The sequence below is a fragment of the Pan troglodytes genome, chromosome 2 (genome assembly GCF_028858775.2).
Source record: "Pan troglodytes isolate AG18354 chromosome 2, NHGRI_mPanTro3-v2.0_pri, whole genome shotgun sequence".
NCBI lineage: Eukaryota > Metazoa > Chordata > Mammalia > Primates > Hominidae > Pan > Pan troglodytes.
The window spans coordinates 127,395,831-127,419,247 of NC_086015.1; the positions used below are offsets into that span (position 1 = coordinate 127,395,831).

The following is a 23,417-nucleotide window of genomic DNA, read 5'->3' on the forward strand; positions in this document are numbered from 1 at the left end:
AAATATTTTTAAAAGGAGAAAGGTAAGAGAAAGGGTTAAAAGGCAGCCTTTTGTCACCACCTCAGGCAGCTGGATGAGGGACCAGGCTTGAGGGAGCAGGTTGGAAGAACAGTTATGTAGAGGTAGAAGTGTAACTTCAGTCTTCAAAGTGGCCATTATCGGCATTTGGATATGTTCTGGCCATTTCATCAGAGAGGCAAGCACCCCTTGGTACCTGTTTGTATGATGGATTTGGATGGGAGGAAGGGAGAAATGGGATTTGGGGATACCATGAGCTCTTTTTCCCAGGGGTTCTTCTTTAGCCAATGCCGTGGGCTCACATCTGAGCCCTGGGGAGAGGAACCCTGTGCAAAAGTTGAAGGAGCTGTCTGCTGTTTTCATGAGGGCTCTGTGTGACATATGGGGACAGATGATGCTGATCTTGTGAACACAGTGGGGAAGATGGACTTAGCTTCCATCAGGGCTTGATCCTGGCATAGTGAAGACTTCGGGAACTCAGGCTACTTGGCACTTGGAATATTGGGGATTTGAGAACCCTGGAGCAAGCACTCTGGATCCGACACTGGTGTTCTCACAGAGGGCACCCCAGGCATCCTCCAGCAACAGCGGGCAGCCAGAGCAGCAGAGGAAGGACATGGCAGGTACGGCTGACAATGCCTTGTGAGCAGGAATGAGCATGGGGAGATATGAGTGGGGCTCCTGGACATAGTGAGATGAAACTTTTCAGGGGCTGAGGTGCAACATGAGGAAGAAGATCAGGCCAAAGCCAGTGGAATTTGGATTGCCTCTGTTAATGGGATGTCTTGTCTGGTGAAGGCTAGGAAACTCAAGTCACAGAAGAAACTTCCCGTCAGTGAGGTAGTATTCCCCAATTTAACAAATATGTATTGAATGCCTACCCTGTGCAGGCACTATTATGAGTGTGAACAAGAGAGGCAGAATCTTTGTCTTCATGAGAATGACAGTGAAGGGAAGACATTGCCCAGTTAGAAAGTGCCATGGGAGCAGAGAAAATGAGGAGGAGAATTTCAGCTGTGGACTTGATCTTGAAAGGGCCTTAAAGGATGGGTAAAAGTTGGGCTTGTGGAGATAGAGGAGGCCTAGAGAAGAAGGGAGAATTTGGGAAATAGTCTTTATGTGGTGGATGTGTGTTTATACACATTGTGGATGTGTGTTTATACACATTGTGAATGTGTATGAAGGAGATTAGGAATACTGAGAGAGAAAGCTGGAAAGGTTGGTTGGGTGGGCTTTAGGTCCCATGCTAGGATTTTATTCAGTAGTCTATGGGCAGCCATTGGGATATTTTGAGCAAGAAAAGTAACTTGATCAATCATTTCCTGCCTTTGGCTGAGGTCACTTAGCAGCACTGGTGTTAGGCAGGGCTGCAGGCCATGATTGTTTCAATATGTTCTCTTCCTGGCCTTCTCACGGGAGCAGTCGTAATTTTATTTTTACCCACTTCTCTGTTTTGGGCGTCCGTCAGATTAGCAGCTAGCTCTATCCCTCCAGTTGGAAGAGAGCTTCTGTTCAAAGTGCTGTATGGGTGGAGTCTTTCTGCCACTGTCCGAGCCCTGCTGCCCTTCCTGGGTATTGACCTTGGCTGTAGAGGGTGTGTCCCTTGATTTAAAGCTATTTGTTCCCCCTTCTTTTTCAGCTTCACCCTGGTACTTCTGAATGACCAGGGTTCCTGCAGGGAGGTCGAGCAAAGGCAGCTTGTGGTTTGGGTGTTAGCTAGGGGCAGCAACTAATAAATGAATGGTCAGTTGTCTTGGGAATGTAGGTCTTTGCTTCAACTAGATTTACTTTCATTTTATCATAAATACCAGAAGCTTCATGAATTTAAATTGGTTTCCTGAAACAGACCCTGGTTCCAGGAACATTTCTCACTGTGGGAGACAGGATTGTCAACAAAAATGGGGATGCATTTTTAAAGATAAGATCTATTTATCAGTGTATGGTCCACAAAGAATCAAATTTGGTGACTTAAAACTTCTGTACTCAAATGAAGGGTATGGTGCATATTTATCTTACAGTGACAGTGATGTTTTAGAATATTCGTATGGTACTGCTGGCTTAGTTGGCCTGGATGTTATATTCATGAGGCCAAGGCTGCAGCCCAGCTCTCTTCCCTCTGGTGGCCAGATATCTTCTCTTTGGTCATGGCTAGAGACTACATCTTCTGTTCCAGCTGGTAGTCTTTTAGTAGCATTTTATTAGTCATGCAAGGGCCAGCAAAAATAGCATAGACAGATAGTAAAAATCTAGTCCTTGTACTGGAAAAAGAACTTGGAGAATGTGGCCTGTTGATAATGGTTGTATTATCACTAAGTAATTTTTTTTTTATATTGATTAAGTACTTCCTATGTGCCAGGAACTGTCCTAAGTGCTTATCTCAACCTTCAAAATAGTATAGATCCTATTTTACAGATCAGGAAACTGAGGCTGAAATAAGTTAAGTGACTTGACAAAGTCATTCAGCTTGGATAATGGTATGCATAATTAGGTTCTAATCTAGCTTTTCTTATCTTAAGTCTTGTGTCCTTTCCTCTCTTCTGTCCGGAAATGATGATGAGAATATAGTAGTTCCCCCTTATCTGAGGGGGATACGTTCCAAGATCCCCAGTGGATGCCTGAAACCACAGATAGTACTGAATCCTAAATATACTATGTTTTTTCCCTGTATGTTCATACCTACAATAAAGTGTAATTTATAAATTAGGAACAGTAAGAGATTAACAGCAATAACTAATAATAAATAGGACAATTATAACAATATAATGGAAGTTATGTGACTGTGGTATCGCTCTTTCTCAAAATATCTTATTATACTGCATCACAGGTAACTGAAACTGTGGAAAATAAAACCACGCATAAGGAGAGACTACTGTACCTATACTGTAGATTCCTGGAGGCAGAGTCAGATGTTGGACTGTTCAGTAACATCTTGGAATCTCCTTTGTCCACCAAAGTGTCTTTGACTGTGACCTTAGGCCTCTTGCTTTGAAGCAGAGTTACTCTATCCTATTTGGAGTCCAAATTAACATCTGCTCACCACCAAGTGGATCCCTGGAGATCTTTCTTGCTGTATCCTCCAGCCCCTAGCCCCTTTTGAATTGGGGAAGTGGCAGATGGAAGATCAAGTGGCAGATGGAAGGTCAGATTTCAGACCTTGCAGGCTTCCTTCTGATCTGCATCAGCTCAGAGGGAGAGAAGGGGGGACTGGCTGGTGTGTGGTCAAGTGTATTTTGTTGACCTGCTGCCCTGAGCTAGGGGTCTATACTAGGAATTTCTTTTATGGAAAAGAAAAACAGTGGTTTTATTTTCCCCTTGAACATTCTGGGGGTGGGGAGAATCAGCAAATTATTTTATATTTAAATAACTAAACATTTATTAAGGGTCATCTCTGGAGAAGACAGAATTGGTGTGATTTGAAAGATGCTACAAAAGTGCCTTCTGCTCAGAACCTCTCTGACCCTTGTAGTGCTTTGACACCTTAAACAGTTCATTCATTCCTTTTGGCTAATATCACTCAGCTGATCCTTTTATAGGTGCTAAAATAATGCACTCTTGTGTTAATTTAAGATTCTTCCGGAAGAAGTAGAGGAACATTAAGGCAGTGTGTGTGTCGGGGGAGTGGGGTGGGTGGTGTTTAGAGTGAATGGATGACTCAGACTTGGTGAGAGATATTCTGGGATGGCTTCCTGGAGGAGAGAATTACTTAACATGATGTGGTGGCCAAGAAGGCTGTTGGCACCGTTCTTTCAGAAGCTTCAGATTGAGGCATTCACCAAGTTACTGAACATTAGTTTTTAGTTTCTAAGATAATGGAATTAGCTGTAGTAGTACAAGGTACAAAGCCATTATTAACTTATAAGCCTTTATAATTACTTTTCAGAAGCCCTTTTTGCTTTAGCATTGTAAATCTTTCTCACAGTGCCAGGGATTTAAAAATTTTAGAAATGACATTTAATTAATGTTGAACGTAAAATCTCTTTGGGTTTTAAGCTGTCTTGGGAATCTACTCATTCCCTCCTCCCAGATCCATCTTGCCTCCTCTTAGGGATCATCCAGGAAACCTCCCTGAGGGCTGACATGGAGGTAGGCAGAGGAGAGTGCCTTCCCTCAGGGTGACTGTCAGACTTTCCAGCCCCCAGAAACATTCCGTGGAGATGAAGGAGACACTTCCATCTGTGCCTGGGCCATATTTCAGGGAGACTACGTGGTGGGACTCGCAGCTGGGGGACAGGACAGAGGGACTACAGATGGCAGATGGCTCTGGCTGCCACTTGGAGGGGGCTGTTCTTGGGGCCGATGGGGGTGTGTGGCTTAGACTATATTCCCTGTGAAGTAAACAGGGAATGCTTTTCTTAGGATCTAGGGAAGTTTTAGCAACTTAGTTAGGATTATGCCATCTCTGTGGGAGAGAGGGTTTCTGCAGGAGACTGCAAAGATATACATGTGAACATTTAAAAAGTACAACTTTCCAGCCCCCAGAAGCATTCCGTGGAGTTGCAGGAGACACTTCCATGCATCCACAGAAGCCCTCTGTCCCTCACATGGGCTCTGGAGATTCCTAAGACTTCTGTGCATCTCTGTATGTGAGTCATGGGACATGTTCCCTTAGGCCACATGTAAATGCCAGGCAGTGAGGCCTAAATAGTCATTGCACTCTAAAAAAAGTAAACATTTAATTTCTCATATTTTTATAACGATGTCTTACTTGAACATTTATTATATACCGGATTTGTTCCAAACACTGGAAATCCGTCTTCTCATTTAATTGTCACAACTCTGGCAGGTAGTTGTCATTCTTTACAGTTTATAAAGCATGTCCACCATCTATCTCACTTGAGTCTTTCAGCAGTATATGTATCCCCATTTTACAAGTAGGGCGTGGCCAGATAAGTGACTGTCATAAGACTGTATGTCCATGGAGTAGTGACATTGAACTCAGAGCTCTTTGTTCCAATTCCGGTCTCCTTTTCATCATACTGTAATGAGAGCCCAGCTTTATTCCTTCTCTCAACCCCCACCTTGTTTTACAGAGAGTGTCTCTGGGATTCTGTGGCTGGGAGAGGTGGGAGAGGTAGCTGAGCAGGTAAGCCTTTTACGAATGTGTGTAGATTTGAGACCTGCAAGGCGAGAGGCAACAGGGAGTGGAAGCTGACTGACAGGGCCCTGGGGGATGTGTCAGAGACAGTGCAACTGTTGCACAGATGTGGTGCAGGCTCCTCATTAAGAGGGAGCTGGAAAGGAAAAACTCCCACTTCAGAGAAGAATTAGACTGTTCCCAATGTCTTCACATCTGTGAGGGGACTGATGGTACAAAGACTTACTGATAAACGGACAGAAGTTTTCAGACCCAAGAAGATATTAAAATAAATATTTAATTTGCAACAAATTATGCTGTGAATCATTAAGACAAACATAAATCTCATGAGTAAGATTTCTGTTATTTCTCTGAATCTCAATGAAATATTTATTGAGGAAAATGAAGTCAGCTCATTGCTTTGCATGACTAAATGCCATTGCTGGCTTCCAAGAGCAGCTTCCTCAGGATCTGTCTCAGATCGCAAGGATGGGGGAGGAGGCAGGACTACTTCCAGGCTGTCCCAACATGAGCAGGGATCAGATCATTCAGATCGGATAGGACTGAAGCATGATCTAGCATTGTGTCTGGAATAGAAAATGTTGTCTAATTTTTTGTTATTTAAGGTTGATTTTGAAGGTCCTGGGGCACTTTCTAATTTGAGGAGTAGGGAGGATGGCTTCAGGGTAAGTTCTCTGAATTTTCAGATGGCAAACCCTGAGACAGCTTTCAAGTGTGTCTAGAACTTAGAATGCTCTGATTCAGGTTAATGCCTTTGGGGGTGATACACGGATGTCCTGATGCCATTCCTGGGCTGCTGCTTGGGTATGCTTTACCAATGCTAATGGTGTGCTCACACCTTGGGGATTGGGAGAACAACATCAATCCATCTAATCTCACCTAAGATAGTAGAGGATATTGACCCATCTCCCCACAGAGGTCAGCCCCAGTTCACTGACTTTCTTAGTTGTGGCTTATCAGAGCAAAACTGGCTATTCTAGGAGATGGATTTCAAGAGGCTGAAACAAAAGACAGCAGTGTGGGTACATGGGGTGATGAGGATACCCAGGCCTTCCTGGACTGGTTTGGGCTGTAGCCGTTCCCCTGACAGGGCAGGTGGCTCTGACTCCTGAGTTCGTGGTCCTTTGGCAGGCAGATCCAGTGTGGGTCACATGATGGATGGTTCTATGGGTGGTCTTGCTGTCCAAAGTCAGCCTTGCTGCTCTAATTCCATTCTGGTTTTCTTCTTGCAATCCACAGGTGGTTTAGGTAAATCCCCACAGATGAAATATGACTTTATTCCTCTCTCAGAAACACAGTGCTTTGGTCAGAGAGAAGGCTTAGTGAGCATGTTGAGGGGACTGTCACTTAGAACTGACCATATTGTTTTCCTTTGCCTTAGACTTCCCATTTTCTAAATCTAGAGTGCGATTAATGGTATAAATGTAGAATAGGAACTCCCATTTCTAGCAGAATTACTGAATTTAACTAAGTATGTACTGAGAATGAGCCATGTGCCTAGAACTGTGCTGATGGTCTAGAAGATACAGAAATGTGAACAGAAGAATCCCTACTTTTCAAGAAACTTACAATCCAGATAGGAAAACTAAATATATATATATATATATATATATTTCACATAATTAGCTAACTATTCATTCAACGTGTATTTATGCAGCACCTTCTCTTAGCAGAATATAAAAGAATTCAGAAATGCTCCTGTAATCCCAGCACTTTGGGAGGCCAAGGCAGGCGGATCACTTGAGGTCAGGAGTTTGAGACCAGCCTGGCCAACACGGTGAAACTCCATCGGTACTAAAAAAAAATACAAAAATTAGCTGGGCGTGGTGGTGCACCCTGTAATCCCAGCTGCTTGGGAAGCTGAGGCATGAGAATTGCTTGAACCCGAGAGGCAGAGGTTGCAGTGAGCCAACATCATGTCACTGCAGTCCAGCCTGGGCAACAGAGTGAGACTCCATCTCAAAAAAAAAAAAAAAAAAAAAAAAAAAAAAAAATCAGAAATGGCTACTTAAAAAGACATGTTAATAATTATTTTGTAAAATGAAGAGTAATGTGAGTTCCAGGAAATGCTATCTGTGAAAGATGCAGGAGTATAAACAGTACTTCTATTAGTAGACTAGAGAATGTAACCACCAGATAGAGATTTTGATTGTTTATATTTTCTATCTCCAGAATCTAGCACAATGTCTGGTATACAGTAGGTGCTCAATAAAGAAATATTGAATGAATAAATTTTTCTAGGCTGGAGTAATCAGAGAAAAGCTACCTCATGGAAGAAGTCAAGCTTGAGTTAGATATTTAAAACATGACAGAAATTGGGTGGCAGTGGAGAGGGCATTTTAAGTTTTTCAGAGGATATCATTGCCATGTCTACAGTACTGTGTTATTTATTTCTCTCTCATATTTGTAAAATATTGCACAAGTCACCCATGAGCACTCAGCTATTTCTTATCTCCTTTATCAGACCATTAGGGAAGGGTTGACTCTGGGGCCCATGGCACCTGGTTGTATGATAAAATGCAAGAAGTGGTGATTTATTTCTACTTGAAGAAACAATTTTACAGTTTGGGGATGCTTTTGCAGCCCTGTTGAAAGAGGCTGTGGATTGGAATTCTCCATAAGGCCATTAATTATTGAATTTGCTTTGCTGTAAAACAAAGGAGCTGCTTATAGGTGTCAGCTGTTGAAGGTGCAGAGTGACTTAGTAGCAGTATAAGTGCTCCTCCTAATCACAGGCAGACCTGTTAGCAGACACTCAGAAAAAAAGACAGGATACTGTCAGCACATTGCTTCAGGGAAGATGGGCAATTAGTGGCTTCAGATGTCACATAGCATTCTTCTCCTTTTGGTCTCCCAGGTGCTCTCTGTTGGGCAATCAGAGATTTTAGTTATGACTCTAGAAACAAGTCCCAGTGAGAGAATTTTGGGCTTTGCACTTGCCAAATGGTGAGATGAGTGGTGCCAGGGAGTTTGGCTGCGGTGGTTGTGATGGAAATTCTGCAGGTGGTGGTGCTAAAGAGAAAGAGAAAAAATTCCTGGCTGTCATGGAAGATAGTTGCTTTCTGGGCAGTGGAGCTGGATATACCAGTGCAGTCTGCAGTGCTGGTGGAGGCTCAATACCACTCTGCTGCTGTGATTGTGTCCTTCAGCACACTCTGAGGTCCTGATCTGCTCTCCTGTCTTATAGGTAGGGGTGCACAAAGCCAGGCTGCAGGAGCCTTCTTGGTGGGCATTTTTATAATGATATGCATGAAAGCTTGACTTCTGAGTGTATAGGCATTCCTCACTTTATTGCACTTTACTTTATTGCACTTCACAGATATTGCATGTTTTGCAAATTGAAGTTTTGTAGCAACCCTGCATTGAGCAAGTCTATCAACACTGTTTATCCAACAGCATGTGCTCACTTCGTGTCTCTATGTCACATTTTGGTAATTTTCACAGTATTTCAAACTGTTTCATTATTATTATATCTATTATGGTTATCTGTGATCAGGGATCTTTGATGTTACTATTATGATTGGGGGCACCACAAACCATGCCCATATAAAACTGCAAACTTAATAATTGTGTGTGTTCTAACTGCTCCACCTACCAGCTGTTTTCTCATCTCTCCCTCTCTTATCAGGCCTCTTTATTCCCTGAGATGCAATAATATTGAAATTAGGCCAATTGATAATCCTACAGTGGCCTCTAAGTGTTCAAGTGTTCAAGTGAAAGGAAGAGTCATACATCCCTCACGGTAAATCAAAAGCTAGAAATGATGAAGCTTAGTGAGGAAGTCATGTTAAAGGCTAAGATAGCAGCCGGGTACAGTGGCTCATGCCTGTAATCCCAGCACTTTGGGAGGCCGAGGTGAGTGGATCACAAGATCAGGAGTTTGAGACCAGCCTGACCAACATGGTGAAACCCAGTCTCTACAAAAAGCACAAAAATTAGCCAGGCGTGGTGGCACGTGCCTGTAATCCCAGGTACTCAAGGGCTGAGGCAGGAGAATCGCTTGAACATGGGAGGCAGAGGTTGCAGTGAGCCGAGATTGCGCCACTGCACTCCAGCCTGGACAACAAAGCAAGACTCCATCTCAAAAAAAAAAAAAAAAAAAGGCAAGATAGGCGGAAAGCCTTGTGTCAGACTGTTAGCCAAGTTGTGAATGCAAAGGAAAAATTCTTGAAGGAAATTAAAAGTGCTATTTCAGTGAACACACACATGATAAGAAGGGGAAACAACTTTATTGCTGATATAAAGCTCTAGCGATCTGGATAGAAGATCAAGTCAGCAACAACATTCCTTTAAACCAAAGCCTAATCCACAGCAAAGCACTAATTCTCTTCAATTCTATGAAAGGTGAGAGAGGGGAGGAAGCTGCAGAAGAAAAGTTTGAAGCTAGCAGAGGTTGGTTCATGAGACTGAGGGAAAGAAGCAGTCTTTACAACATAAAAATGCAAGATGAAGCAGCAAGTGCTGATGTAAAAACTGAAGCAAGTTATCTAGAGGATAATTGATTTAGAAGTCTACACCAAACAACAGATTTTCAATGTAGATGAAATAGCCTTCTATTGGAAGAAGCTAGAGAAGAGAAGTCACTGTCTGGCTTGAAAGGACAGCTTGACTCCCTTGTTAGGAGCTAATGTAGCTGGTGACTTTAAGTTGAACCCAATGCTCATTTACCATTCCCCCAAATCCCGAATCCAAGAAAGCCTGGATGACAGTACATCTGTTTACAGCATGGCTTACTGAATATTTTAAGCCCACTGATGAGACCCACTGCTCAGAAAAAGAGATCCCTTTCAAAATATTACTTGCTCATTGACAATACACCTGGTCACCCCAGAGCTCTGATGGAGATGTACAAGGAGATAAATGTTGCTTTCATGCCTGCTAACACAACATCCTTTCTGTAGTTTATGGATCAAGGACTGATTTTGACTTTCAAGTCTTATTATTTAAGAAGTACATTTCATAAGACTATTGCTGTCATAGACAGTGATTCCTCTGATACATCTAGGCAAAGTAAATTGAAAACCTGAGAAGGATTCATCATTGTAGATGCCTTAAGAACATTTGTGGTTCGTGGGAAGAGGTCAAAATATCAACATTAATGGGAGTTTGGAAGAAGTTGATTCCAGCCCTCATGGATGACTTTAAAGGGTTCAAGGCTTCAGTGGCAGAAGTAACCACAGATGTGGAAGACATAGCAAGAAAACTAGAATTAGAAGTAGAGCTTGAAGATGTGACTGAATTATTGCAATCTCATGATGAAAATTGAATGGATGAGGAGCTGCTTCTTATGATGAGCAAAGAAAGTGGTTTCTTGAGATGGAATTGACTTCTGGTGAAGATGCTGTGAACATTGTTGAAATGACAAAAGATTTCTGTAAACTTAGTTGATAAAGCAGCAGCTGGTTTTGAGAGGATTCACTCCAGTTTTGAAATAATTTCTACTGTGGGAAAAATGCTATCACACTGCATCACATGCTGTAGAGAAATCTTTAATGAAAGGAAGAGTCAATCAATGTGGCAAATATCATTGTTGTCTTATTTTAATAAATTGCCACAGGCACTCCCACCTTCAGCAACCACTATCCTGATTTCTGGCAGCCATCCACATTGAGGCAAGACCCTCCACCAGTAAAAAGATAATGAGTTGCTGAAGATTCAGATGACTGTTAGCATTTTTTAGCAGTGAAATATTTTTAATTAAAATATGTACATTGTTTTTTAGACATGCTATTGCACACTTAATAGACTACAACATAGTGTGAACATAACTTTATATGTACTCGGAAAACAAAAAATTCATGTGACTCACTTTATTGTGGTGGTCTGGAACCAAACCCTCAGTACCTCTGAGGTATACCTGTATATGGTAATGCATGGGAGAGGGTTTGTGTTTAACGTTGTAGGGACAAGGCATTCAGTGCATTTAAACCAAATCTTGCTGAGCCTACAGAGTGGGGCACAACCCTAGTTCAGAACCTGGAGTATAAGGAAGAGACATGGCCTCTGTACCAGCGACAGAAATAGGATGATTTACAATTTACAAAAGGGTTTCACATGGGTTATCTCATTTGGAATCCACAATAGCCTTCTGAATCAGTAAAGCAAGGATTATCATTGCCCTTTTACAGATGAGGAAACTGAATCTCAAAAAGGTGAAGAGATTTGCCCATGGCTTCCTAGCAACAAGCCTTGAATCTAGGACCTTGGATTACAAGTTTCCTGCTCTGTTCTTTCATGTTAGTTTCTAATCATGAGAACAGACAACTACACATGAAATGACTCAAAGATACTGATTATCATGATGACAGGAGAGTTTGAAGGGAAGGAGGAAGCCCAAGGTCAGAGACGGTGTAGTGAATGAGCAAGCCTCCATGAGCTGGTGACCTTGAGCTGTCACGCAGATGAGAGGAAGCTGTGATGTGGTGGGTGGAGGGCTCTGGTGCCGTGCCTGGCAGTGCAGGTAGTCACTGTCATCCAGGCCCACTCTTCCTTATTCCTGGACATTTGAGGGAGTCTAAGGGAGGTCCAGAGGAAACACAAACACCTCATTTTAACTTACAGTATAATCCCCCTTCCTAGAAATGCTTTCAACACAGCGGCCCACAAAAAGCAAAATGACTTGGACTCAATTTCTTCTACTCCTTGCCTTTGATTCCTCTGTGAGTGGCAGGGAAATACTTAGGAGGAGTAAAGAGGCGTTGTTGAGAGCCTGGATGATTCAGAGTTAGGCCATCAGATGCTCTGCTTAATTAGGAGTGGGCTGTCCTGATTAGGTGTTTCTGCTTTGAGCAGGAGTGGTTCCATGAGTTAGAGGCTGCGTCTTGGTTTGCGTCCTGACTCTGAGGAAGGTTTGGAGGAAAAGGAGGTGACTCTACCACCTCATACCCCCAAATCTCGACAGCTTACCTACTAACAGTCTCTTCTGACTCTAGGTTGCCTTTTAGGAACATCTGTTTTGCCTTCATCGTTTGCCTTGAAATACAAAATGTTGAATAGGAGAGAATCATGGTTTTGTGAATGTCTGGCCAAGAATTGGGAGAGATTTCCTTGCTTTTACCAGTCCTCAACTTAATGATTCTGTTTTTTTTCTCTATTAAAAAAAAATTAATCATGAGTGAAATTTTCCAAACTTGAAAAGATATATATCAATCAGAAGGATTTTTCAGTAGGATTCCTTTATTTTTTTCCTCAATATTATGTTAAGAAATACCTGTAACCCAATATTACCTCAACTGTTTTCTCAGCGACTGTTGGTCAGATTTCTTTCTTTCAATCATTGAAATTTTTGCAAAGTCTGAGCAAATATTTGAGGCTTCTTCCTGCTCCCCACCACTCCTGCATCTTGAGAGGTGGAAAACGGAGGTTTGTGTGTGGTCTCAGGACATCCCCTGGCCACTCTTCTCCTTTGGGGTGATTTGCCTCCATGTTTTAAATCCAAGATGGTGGACACAGATGACATCCAATTATAACTTCTTTCTGATTTGGGGCACAAGGCCAGATTCTCCTAAGAGAATTTATACAGTCACAAGTTTGGAAGAATTTCTCATGATGTAATCAAGATGTAAAAGCTATTTCCTTGCTATAACTCATGTACAGTTTCTTGTGAAAATGAAATGGTCCAAGCTCTGCTGTACCATGCTCTCCAAGTGACAGTTTCATCTACTCCATATGTTCACAGATGAGGGAATCATTGTCACATGGCAAATGGCCAAGAAAGCCCCTAGCCCACTTCTGTGGCTTGTCCAAGAGTGCCTGGCACATTCCACCCCTCAATTATTCCCATCAATTGTGAACAGATGGGCACAATACTCTAAGTCATAGTAAAGTGACTTGTATCTAGCCATTATCCAAGTGAAATGAAAGAAGGTGCTGTTGTCTATCTGGCTCAACTACAATATGGGATTCATAAAATAATGACCCCTGGTTCGATAATGACAGGAGCCCCAAGCTGCCAGGATGGGTACTTTTGTGGCAAGGCAGCTCAGAGATCACCCTTCATAAGTTTCAAATTGGTTGCAGATTTGTGGGCGAGACTTGCCTTGTTATTGGCTTCCTTTAATTTGCAACTCTATTGCCTCTCCATATTGCCTCAACCTGTCAAATATCTGATAAGATTTTCCCATTTAAATTTGATTCAGGTTAGGATTACCTACCAGTTTAGGAAGGCTCCAATTTATTCTAAATAGATGTTTCTGAGAATAATATCTCTGGACCTTAAAGTGTCCCTGAGACCAATTATACTGTCAGAGTGATTATTTTCTAATCCTCCTCCCCTTACTGAGATTTCTGGACCCTACACTCCAATATGTACCTGTGTTTCTAAACTAGACTAATTTACCATTCTCTGTTACCCCCTTCTCAATCTGACCCCAAACTTCCCTCTTTCAGGAAGTCTGCTTTGCTTGATATTACCCACTTTTGACCACAGAGTTTTAGATTAGTAGAAACTTAGTTATGAATGAGATCTTAGAGTCCATTTAGTCTAACTTTCCACTTGAGGCAGAAATTGCCTCTAGATGATCTCTGAGTGATGGTGATTCATATCTTCAGTGACAAAGTGCTCATGATTCCATGAGACAGCTAATTTTATTGTTGGTCAGATCTAATTGTTAGTAAATTATTTTATGTAATTGAAATCTGACTTTGTCTAATTTAGGTGTGTTGATCTTAGTTCAACCCTCTAGAGTAATGCAAAGCTATACAATTTCATTTCTACTTGAAGTCCTTCAGCTAATTGAGACAGCAGTTATTACTATCACACAGTCTTTTTGCCAGTGTGTTATACTTTTTGGTTGATCCATGTCTCCTTATTTTTTTTCTTTCTCTTATGCTTCATTTACTTTATTATGCTTATTCCACAGTTTTAGAGGTGAAATCTCTTCATTATTTTGTGTACCTTAAGAATTTATGTCCTTGACATGTAGAATATGTTTTAAGTTACTCAGTTTTTGCCTTTCTTCAATCATGTATTCCCTCAATATTTATTAAGTACTTTTATTTGTGGCAGGTGTATGGTAGGTGCTAGCAATGACTAAGGCCAACTCCCCACCCTCAAGAAGCACTTACTGATGTGTCACACTAACTTTTCTCAAGTTATTAATTATTACTATAGTCACGTTTATCAGTGGAATAAGATCAGTTTATGAACAAAGAAAACCGGAAGACTGGGATATTGAGACATAGATGCTTTCAACCAATGTTATGCTTGTTTGTCTGGTGGCCATTCCTCACCCCTCTCTCCACTTGCTACTTTTTGTATATTAAAAGATATTTGGACCTGAAAAAGATGGATTTTCTGTAGAGACTATTGAGATAGCAAACACAGAAGCCTGAGGTCAAATAAACTTTTGGGCTGAGAATGGAAGTCTTAGCTCAATGCCATTTTACTTGTTGGCAATTCAAAGGTGTTAGTTATACTTCTGCCCCATCCAGAGGGCAAATGTTCCCTCTGAGTTGACAATACAGGGAAGCAGGAAAATGGAATGAAAATTTCAACCAAGTAACAAGAAGTAGAGAAGTAGAAGGTCTTTTCTGATGGAATAAGACTACAGAGCCATGAAAAACCTTGATTTAGGCCCCAAAAGCTATTTGGAGAAGAAGTGAGCTTTCTGCAGGGGAGCATTGTAATCCAAGAACTTCATGCAGGTGACTGTGGTATGGTGCCGAGGTCTTCCTACTTGCCTCCTTCTCAGATGCTCACTGTGTCCTTTTCAACTGGTCCTGAAGAGTTCTGTGGTCCAGAGTCATCTCATTGGTCTAAACATTGTGTGCTTGTTCCCTGTCCCCTCCTCTGTGTTAGCTGCCCTGTTGGCTTGGTTATATCTCTGCACAGGGATAGAAGCAGCTTTCCATCCCAGAAAATCATGGAGTTGTTCTCAGACATTTGCATTTGACATCTAGAGAGCCAAGCAGAAACGATGAATTGTGAAATTGAGGGCATAGAGGCTTACGAGTAAAACTGTGTACAGCCGTATTCAGCATGCTCGTATTTGGGTGTTCCTAAGAAAATTCCTAAAAGTCACAGTCATTGTGCTCAGGCAGCTTTTGTTTGAGGAAGGTCCGTCATACTCAGGAGCATTAGCAGAACGGTGCCCCAGCATCATGGTGGCATGGAAAGCCACTTAGATAGGCTTGTGCTGTCTATTCACAGATCCCAAGGGTCCCATGTTCTTCCTACTGTTGTCTTTTGCTCTGCTAGAGGGCAGAGCACTCTCTACATCTGCTTCACTGCTCTGCCTTAAGTCCTGTCTGCTTTAAGGATCAGCTCAATGCCTGTCCATAGTGACTCGTACTCCAGTTTGCACCCTGCATTTAGAACAGAGCCCCTTCTCACTTTACCCACCCAACTAGAGACATACTCTTTAAGGGTGGTATGTTTTGTAAGGTCAGGGAATATGTCTTGTCTTAGGCACTGCACTTGGTGGTTAGATGTGGGATGTGATGCTCTACTTCAATCTCCTGGACAATGGCACCAAGAGGCAAGGGAGAAGGAAGTTCATGATGGGTGGAGGTTGGATAAAGGATAAGATAGAGCTTGGTCTTCTGTTGTAAAGAAGACCAGAGGTTGTAATAATCACGTCGCCTTCAATCACCCATTCACTCTATCACCATGGCCCTGTGGGCAGGGCTGTTCTCCCTTCTTCTGTTTTCATTCCCCAGGAAACCTCTTTTGGGGCTTGCTTTCCCCTCTAAAGCCAAGGTCATCAGTGAAGTTTGTTTTAACCTCATTTCATCTGTGAAAGGGGTTGGATGGGTAAAGTGAGAAAAAGAAGGCAGATGACAACATTCCATGTGATGTGTTCTGGAGCCCTGCCCCTTCAAGGAACTTCCAGAATGTCTAGCTCAGTAACAGAATATGTGCTTTATAAATGTGTATTGTTTGATAACTGATTAACATTTGCCAAGCCACATAAAAGCAAGTGAAATGAATAACAACTCACTTACCTATTTTGGGGACAACTTTTACCATTCAGGACATAGAAATAGCCTTTCTAGTGGAAAGCCCATGTGACCAGAACTTATTGACCTATGGTAGTGTATAAATTAAAGTTCCTGATTGGGCCATCTTTAATATTTTCCAGGACAGAGATTAGAGGGAGGTGCTCTGGGCTGCTGATACCTTAGTGATATCTACCCATGAAGGAGGAGAGAGTGAAATCCTTAGATATTTAATATATCTCTGAATATGTTAAATGTATATTCAGAGCTCTCTGAACTTCTCAGTGTAGTCTGCAATGGTTAGGTAGTTTACTATCTTCAAGAAGTAAAATTATTAGATTTTTTTAAAAAACTGCTTAAAGACTAACATCAGTTATCTGGAAACATACATGGGGTACCGTCTTTTCCAGTGATACTTTAAAAATGACTATTTACCAATAATATCAAGTTTTGTTGAGACTATGCAGTTCCTGGAACTTACTTTACTGGTGGGAGTGTATATTTATACAGCACTTTAAAGAGAATTTTCATGATATCTATTATGTACACCCCATGAACCCATAATTCTACACCTGGATATACCCAATAGATTTGAACTCCATCTAAAAACAAAAACAAAAACATGTACAAGAATGTTCATATCAGCTTTATTCATAACAGCCTCAAACTGGAACCAACCAAAATCTTGTTTCCAACAACAGTAGAATGGATAAATACATTGTATATCAACGCCACAGAATGTTATACAGAAAAGATAAAGAGCGCACTATTGGCACTCTAATAGCATAGAAGCATCTTAGAAGATTGCGAAAGGAAGCCAGACATAAGAGAATACATATTGTATTCTCCCACTTATGTGACCAAACAAACCTAATGTGTGGGACAGAGGTCAGAATAATAGCTATTCTTGACTGGAAGGGGGCATGAGGGAGCCTTCTGGGTAGCTGTAAATGTTCTAAATCTTGGTCTGGTGATTATATTAGTGTATAACATATGCAGAAATTCACCCAGCTGTACCCTTATGATTTGTATACTTTGTGCAAGTTATGCTTTAATGAAAAAGCAAAGAAAAGGAAGAGAGATTGCTGAAGTGTGATGCTGAGTAATTTGCCACAGACCCCAGTGTCTTCTATATGTCTGAAGGTTAACAGATAATATTCTTAAGGTTCTTGCCCCTGAAACTTCTTGTGAATTGTAGCATATTTTTCCTGCTTCCAACTTGCTCTGGAAAGAACTGGAGTCTGTGACTCAGGAGTCCTCTGCTATAGTCTCTCAGCCCCAGTTACCAACTGTGTTTACTTACAGGTCAGTTCTTCAAGGAGTATATGAAATAGACCTTCCAATCACTCCTCTACCTTTGACCCATGGGGTTTGGTGAACATAAAGTGAGGTATAAGCTATCAAGGAGCTTTGAAAAACATTAAAAGGGCCACCCAAATACTAAGAAGTAAGATTGTACTTGAACTTGATGAAATTGATGGCAGCTACTGATTAGAATCACATAAGGTGCTGTTGACAAAGACAATGCTGTGACTTTAAAGAATTGGGCAGTGATTTATGAATCATCATGGTACTTGGCCCAGGGCTCTCAGTGGCAGCTGTGACATCAGGGTGTAGGAACACATGAGGTGACTTGTGTGTTGGGAAATTGTGGTGATTACAGAAGCAGCCACTGCCGGGAGGTCAGCATCACATGCTTAGAATGATGGCTCTTTTCCAGGTGAAGCCCTTGGACTACTGTGGCCAAGTGAACAGTGCCCTGTTTAGACAACCCAGGCCCATTTCTGGCTTTTCCACCAAATGATTATGTGACACAAGGCAATCTGTTCGCTTCCCTGGACCTTTGTTCCTCATCTGTAAAATGGGGGAAATGATGTCATAAGTCCCTCTGAGCTCTAACTTCCTCCATGTCTTCCCCACATAGCCAGTTCTCACTTTCTTTCCGTATGTGTATTATATGGTCAGTTTTAAATCTGGAACAGTCTTCTTTTCATGTGGCTGTTTTTTACAAGTAGATCTTTAAGAAGACAACTCAGCTGCCAAGAATCATGTTGTCTCCTAACAAACAATATCCATTATTCTGGAATATTGATTATCCATCATTTCAACAACCCAGTATCTCTTTCCATCATTAGTGCTGATGACTGGGTGCTGCCTGAATTACACAACCACTTTCCTATCCCTCCAGCCTCCTCTACCCTGTTGGAGCCCCAGCTGGACATGTCTTGATGAGCAAAGCTGTGCATTAGTAATGCTTAGTTTGGGGCCACATTTTCCTAAGGGTTGTGAGGGAAGCTCAATCATCACTTCAAGTGCCCAGAGCCTAGAACCCGAGCCGGTGAGAACACTGATGGGAGGAGAAGAAACTCAGTGAGAGGGAGCCTCCAGCACTGGGAAGTGAGCACTGCAGCACCGCACAACACATACTCCTGGACTTCTTTCCTGGCCTGAGCTTTTCAAGGCTGAATGAATGTGCAAAGCCAGGAAGAAAATACCTTACTCTCCTCTGGTCAGCCTGGGCAGAGATCTTTTGCACACGGCAGGACTTGGGGAAGGAAGAGGAGGATGATGAGGCCAGGAGAAGGTGACTTTGTTGTGTCTGGGAAGGAACCAGGGCCTTGTAACTCAGAGAATTGGGGAAAAGCTTTGTGGCACCTTCATTTTTCTGGCTCCTTCATGGCTGTTTTGGCAGGGATTTTTGCCCCGTCTCACATTCCAAGTTCTTTCATGAGAGCTTTGTGGGTCAGAGGCAGGGAACTAGACCAGACCTTAACCTCTGAAGACACAAATTCTCCCCTGGCAGCCCCTGTCTCTTTGGGAGTTGTTCTGGTTCCTCCTGCTGGGGCATTTACACTGTTTTCTCTGAAGTCAAATCCATCTTCCTCTCTGTCCTCTGGAATTTGGTTTCTGAGCACTTAGTAGGTGATAGCATGACTGACTGCCTCACTGACCACTTCCAGATGAGGGGTACTCTCCTCACAGCAGGGCTTTGAGGCAGCTCATGCCAGGGATGCTGCCTGTGTTCCAACTGTGGATCTGCATTCTGGGAACAGCCAATCGATCTGATGGTGCGGGGTTACTTTTTATTTTTTTAATTTAAAAATTTAAAAAAATATATCCTTAGTGGTGATTAAAACTTCAGAACTGTTTTTGAATACTAATTTGGTTTTTGGAAACAGCCCAACTCCATTCGGGAAAATCTAGGGAAGAGGGAATCAAATCTGGGCAAGCTGGGTGACAGTATTTTAGTTTAAAAAACAAAACAACAACCTTCCTCTCTCCCCCACCTCAAAAAAACACAACACAAGGTTTGTCTATTAAGTAATGAAACAGTTTGCTTGTTTTTTAATTTAGAACGACAGTCGAGGCTGTTTTCAGAAGTTCAAAAATGTTTAGTGTCTGCTAGAATAAGCACAGAGCCCTGGAGGTAGCTAACAAGGACAGCCCTCATTTCTGTCTTCAATTCAGGAGGCCACAGGTCAGGATCTGTGGCATTGTGGAGGGCCCACCCAGGGCACTGCCTGTGATTGCAGACCCACTCCTGTGCCTTATGGGGAGGGAGGTGCTAGAGGAATCTGGGGCTATTGCCAAGTCCCCTATCGTTCACATGTTCCTGGAGAAGGAGTTTGGATACTGACAAATCCTGCATCCGGGAGGGCTGCCTGAGTCCAGAGATCTCATCCTGAGCCTGTCTGCTTGCCTGGAACCACAGGCAAAAAGAGTTTCAGGGCAGCCGGAATAGGACAACATGTTCCCAGTGTAACTAAAATGGCCTTTATCAAGTTGCTTTAAAGAGGTGTTCTTTGACTGCTGAAAGAAATCATAGATGACACAAACAAATGGAAACACATCCCATGCTCATGGATGGGTAGAATCAATATTGTGAAAATGACCATACTGCCAAAAGCAAGCTACAAATTCAATGCAATCCCCATCAAAATACCACCATCGTTCTTCACACAGTTAGAAAAATCAATTCTAAAATTCATTTGGAACCAAAAAAAGAGCCCATGTAGCCAAAGCAAGACTAAGCAAAAAGATTAAATCTGGAGGTATCACACTACCTGATTTCAAACTATACTATAAGGCTATAGTCACCAAAACAGCGTGATACTGGCATAAAAATAGGCACATAGACCAATGGAACAGAACAGAGAACCCAGAAATAAACCCAAATACTTACAACCAACTGATCTTTGACAAAGCAAACAAAAACATAAAGTAGGGAAAGGACACCCTTTTCAACAAATGGTGCTGGGATAATTGACTACCCACATGTAGAAGAATGAAACTGGATCCTCATCTCTCATCTTATACAAAAATCAACTCAAGGTGGATTAAAGACTTAAGACCTGAAACTATAAAAATTCTAGAAGACAGCATTTGAAAAACCCTTCTAGACATTGGCTTAGGCAAGGATTTCATAGCCGAAAACCCAAAAGCAAATGCAATAAAAACAAAGATAAATATCTGGGACCTAATTAAACTAAAGAGCTTTTGCACGGCAAAAGGAACAGTCAGCAGAGTAAACAGACAACCCACAGAGTGGGAGAAAATCTTCACAATTTATACATTTGACAAAGGACTAATATCCAGAATCTACAACAGACTCAGACAAATCAGTAAGAAAAAAACAAACAATTCCATCAAAAAGTGGGTTAAGGACATGAATAGACGATTCTCAAAAGAAGATACACAAATGGCCGACAAACATATGAAAAAATGCTCAACATCACTAATGATCAGGGAAATGCAAATCAAAACCATAGTGCAATACCACCTTACTCCTGCAAGAATGGCCATAATAAAAAAACAAAAAAACAGTAGACATTGGCGTGGATGCGGTGATCAGGGAACACTTCTACACTGCTGGTGTGAATGTAAACTAGTACAGCCACTGTGGAAAATAGTGTGGAGATTCCTTAAGGAACTAAAAGTGGAACCACCATTTGATCCAGCAATGCCACTACTGGGTATCTACCCAGAGGAAAAGAAGTCATTACTTGAAAAAGATACTTGCACACGCATGGTTATAGCAGCACAGTTCACAATTGCAAAATTGTGGAACCAACCCAAATGCCCATCAATCAATGAGTGGATAAAGAAAATGTGGTATATACATATGATGGAATACTACTCAGCCCTAAAAAGGAATGAATTAACAGCATTTGCAATGACCTGGATGAGATTGGAGACTATTATTCTAAGTGAAGTAACTCAGGAGTGGAAAACCAAGCATCGTGTGTTCTCACTGATATGTGGGAGCTAAGCTATGAGGACACAAAGGCATAAGAATGATACAGTGGACTTTGGAGGCTTGTGGGGAAGAATGGGAGGGGGGCAAGGGATAAAAGATTATAGATATGGTGCAGGGTATACTGCTTGGGTGATGGGTGCACCAGGATCTCACAAATCACCACTAAAGAACTATTACACATGTAACCAAATACCACCTGTACCCCAATAACTTATGGAAAATAAAATTTAAAAAATAGGTGTTCTTTGAAAGGGTGTGGGGGTGTTAGAGGTCTGGGGTCTGCACTGTGAGCTGTCTTATAGGGAAAGTCTGGTTCCAAGGGACCCAGCCTGTTTTTAAGGACAGCGAATCAAGATGCTGGGATTATGGAGATGGCTGCTGAAGAGAACTCTTGCCCCAAACTATGAACAGTCATGAAGTTTTCTTTCTTGGTGGGGAAGGGTCCTTGATGAGGGACCAGTGTAGGGGACATTCTAAACACAGCAGCCCAGCTGCTCAACTCAGAGTCAACCAGGGGCCCATTCTGGAGAAAGAAGGGAAGTGATGAACACTGGGCATCTGCTATATACTGGGCATTTCCATATATCATTTTATGTAATTCTCAATAGTCCTTCAAGGGAATGTTACACTCCCCATTCTACAGATGAGAAAATGGAGGCACAGATGGTGCAGCTGCTTGTCCTCATCTCCTTACTGCAGGATCCCTTCTCACTTGCCTGCATACCCTGTTACAGTCTTTGCACTCAGTATATTGCATTGTGATGACTTCCCCACACCTAGAAATTCTAATGAAATTGGTCTGGGATGGGGCCCAGACTGGTATTATTTTAAAAGCTCCCCAGCTTATTTTAATTGCAGCCAGGGCTAAGAACTGATAGTTTAGATTATGGGTTTTTCATTTTTTTTTATATCCCCAGGGCGTAAGTCAGTGGAACTCAAACTTGAGCACCCATCAGAATAATTTGGAGGACTTGTTAAAACACCAGTTGTTTGCCCTACCTTCAGCGTTTCTGATTCAGCAGGTCTACAGTGGGCCCAAGAATTTATACTTCTCACAAGTTCCCAGGTGATGCTGATGCTGCTGGTCTGGGGACCTTGCTATGAGAGCCCCTGATCCTTTAGAACGAGAGGAGGCACTTGTTCATTACATGCTGACTGAATTTTACCAAATTGCCAAGGTCCCCCATTGATTGGAATCAGGATTTGAATACTGGCCTACCAGGTAGCAAATAGGCTGGCTCTAGGGGAGCCTGGGTGGTAGAGTGAGGTGGGCCCGCTTGTCTACTTAACCTCTGGGAGGAGAGTAGAGTTTGTTGGCCTTTAGGGTCTCCTCACAGGGAGAAACAATAACCAGTTTCTTGCCAGGAAACCTAGTGGCTGTTAGAGGCCCAGAAATTTTGGGTAGAGGTTCGAGGCAGCCAGAAGATCCTAGAATCCTAATCCAGGACACTGATTCCTAGTGCAGAGTGTGACCTGGGAAAAGATGGTCATGGATGTGCATGTACCAGAGTGTTTGTTACAAAGCTGGTGACACTGCTCTTTAAAGTTACTTCTTGTTTTCGCACTACAGGAAATTATGGAGGCACTAGTGATGGAAACAGGGCTGAGTGATGCCAGAGGTGGGGAGCGAGGCCCTGAGCAGACCCGGATGATTAGGGAACAGGGTTGATGGGGCAGAGCAGCTGTGAGAGTTTGGGCACCTGGAAAGAATGTTTGAGACCACAGCAGGAATGGTGTGTTTGGGAGAGGAGGAAGAGGCTATGCTGATGAATATAGCAGAGGACATGGGGAGTCTGGATTCTCATTCTGGAGGGACGTGCTTGTTACCTGGACACTGGAGTCACCGGTTTTGCTGAACAATGCATTTAAAAAATGAAACCTTAAAACAAATATTTACTACGTGTACAACACTGTTCTAGATGCTGTAGGGCTGCCAAAAACTGGTTAATGAGAAAAAGCAGAGTGAGGTAAGTGTTAAGTGATTGTTGCAGGTGGCAAGTCCATAAGAGTGGGGAGAAGAGTCCAGTTGGCTGTGTGGCTGGGAAGGCTGTGAGCCTGCTGGTCCTGGCAGGATGAGTGAGTGTGAGATGTGCTGTGTCAATGGGGTGA

General features: G+C 42.3%; 1 protein-coding gene across 27 annotated transcripts in view; it reads left to right on the forward strand.

Moving 5' to 3' along the window:
* KALRN (kalirin RhoGEF kinase) overlaps nucleotides 1-23,417 on the forward strand; it is a 690,517-nt gene that overhangs the window by 80,692 nt on the left and 586,408 nt on the right. The gene's annotated exons all lie outside the window — the stretch shown is intronic.